We start from the raw sequence: 2,597 nt of genomic DNA, 5'->3' as shown, positions 1-2,597 counted from the left end.
AAGAATACGATAGTTATGTTATCTTTGTTTTTTTTCTTTGACTTTTGGACATTGTATTTTTTCCAAAATTCATAGAAGGTCAAGTTCTCTATGACACTTGGACGACCATAATATGTATCTATAGGAAACATTACAGAAATACAATGTTCACGAAGGTATTTTTGGCGCATAGATGGGGGAGAGGAGTCAATGAAATGCACAAATTCGCTTCTTTGAATGGTAGATATTTGTAAGTATGACAATGCTGCCTCTGTTGGAGATGTTGGCTTTAAAAGAATGTATGCAGATATCGTTTTTAATTTAATTGGATCTAGATTATCTAGTCCTAGAATTTTTGCATCACCAGGGTTCAAATTCATGTGTCCCATGGGTTCGGTTTTCATAGCATATTTTAGAAGGTAATATGATAGGCCTGTGTTTATTATTTTCTGAATATTCATATGTGCTTGCCACAAGAGTAATATTCCTGCATGGTATGGAACGACATTACGATGTTCTAGTGATGGACGGAAGTAGATCCATCTTTGTATGAGAGGATCTATAGTAGGTTTAGTATCCAAATATATTGGATATGGAAATCCGTATTTGCATTTGTGGTTTGTGCTTGAGTCAAATAGATTGCATGTTGGCCTACATGTGTGGATTTGTTTTCTCTTTACCATATAATTAAGCTTTCTTTGAATTGAATTCTCTGGCTAGTTATTAAAATCATTCATGTAAGGGATATGTGCATCTATCTGGTTTGATACAATATCTATGTCTTGTTCATCTATCCATAGCACCATGTGTGCATGCATAGATCCTCGATTTTGTACCTCATATCTTATGATGTGATGGTTGACTCTACCTAGTAGTCCTTTATCACACAGAATATATCTTGCTAAGAATTGTTGCAGTCTAACATGGAAGAGCACTGCGCATACAACTGGACAATCTCTCCATGTGAAGTTTTTATTGAATTGTATAGCAATGGTTTCTATTTGATCAATTTCACACCATCTCGTGGTTGATACCTCATCTGCAGTAAGTGTAAGAAATATATTGGGAAGGCCTCATGTGTCAACCATTGCCATTGGATCTTTTAAGTTTCTACGATGCCATGAAGGAGATCCAAGAATAGAACTTGGTATCTGAAACTTAAGAATACATCTAATTATCTCTTGTTTAGATATTCTTGGATCTTGTCATCTTTGTTGGTCAATATCTCTTTGTAATACTGTAGTTTGAGTAGAGTTTGCTATTAAAATAGATTGACGTATTTGGTACATTAATAACAAGTATGGTTTATAAAGAGTGAACACGAAGAACAATGTTGATATTCTCATTTTTAAATATACATTGAAGAACATGTTGCCGTCATGAGCACTGTATCCGAAAGGATAGAGGAATGGGAATAATGCATACTCTAGTGTTAATTCGTCACATTGTGATAGACCTTCCATAGATGTTATGAGCTGACGCTCAATAATTCTTGTTGAATCACAAAGTACAATTGTCCCAACTTCATGTGATGTATTTTTTTTGAATTGATGAGTTGTAGGTAGCATGTTGATTTGTTCTAGTAATGATGAGTAGTTGTCCTTTTTCATAAGATCGAATGGTGAGTCAGCAGAGTGTCTTTTAAGATTATCAGAAATAACTTCTGAAGAAAGAACAATACATATACTGGATGGGCGCCATCAGATTGGCTTTGCAAGGAATTATAATTGCTATCCTGAAAGCTTGAATGAGGAAATCCTTGTTTAGTTCTTAGAGTGAGCGTGTGCATCAGTAGCATGGATATCTAGATAACAGATTTCTGAGTAACCTTCTTGTTGAAATGTATGGAAAATGTGAAAGGTTGGAGTATGCACAAGCTGTTTTTAACAAAATACTCTTGGAGTATTTTGATGTGGTGGTGGTGACAACTCTTGTCAATATGTATGTTAAGTGTAGCAGCATGGATGATTCAAGGGCTGTGTTTGCATAGATGCCACTTTGGAATGCAACCTCTTGGAATGCCATGATTACAGTGTGTCTACACGATTCAATGGTTTTTTTTGCAAAGGTTGCACTATAGGATGCGATCTCGTGGAATGCCGCCCTGATCACAGCTTGTCTCTAGGAAGTGCACGCCGAGGAGGCTTTACAACTATTTGGTCAAATGCAGGGTGAAAGCATTGACCATAACAAGGTCATTTTCATTTGCATTTTGGATGTGTGCACCAAAGAAAAAGCCTTGGAAGATTGGGGCACTTACATGCTAGTTTTGTTGGCTATAAATTGGAACCTGATGTTATTGTAGGGATATCCCTTGTCAATATGTATGGCAAATGTGGGAGTCTAGATGATTCTAGATCTGTGTTTGCAATGATGCCTATGTGAAATGTGGTCTCATGGAATACCATAATTTCAACATTTGCTCAGAACGAGTTCAACGAGGAAGCCCTACAGCTGTTTGGTCAAAAAGGTCAAGAGATCCATGCTTTTATTGTTGGCAACATATGGGAGAGTATGGGTGAGGTGTCCAACAAAGGGTCAAAATGCAATGTGGCCATGAATGGGGGAAAAACTCATAGCATTGGTAGGGATGCAACATGGGCAGCATGCTAGCTACC

Source organism: Dipteris shenzhenensis, chromosome 13, assembly GCF_047967505.1.
Source record: "Dipteris shenzhenensis isolate YYH24624 ecotype China chromosome 13, Dip_SZ_1.0, whole genome shotgun sequence".
Classification (NCBI taxonomy): domain Eukaryota; kingdom Viridiplantae; phylum Streptophyta; class Polypodiopsida; order Gleicheniales; family Dipteridaceae; genus Dipteris; species Dipteris shenzhenensis.
This window is presented reverse-complemented; position numbering follows the sequence as displayed.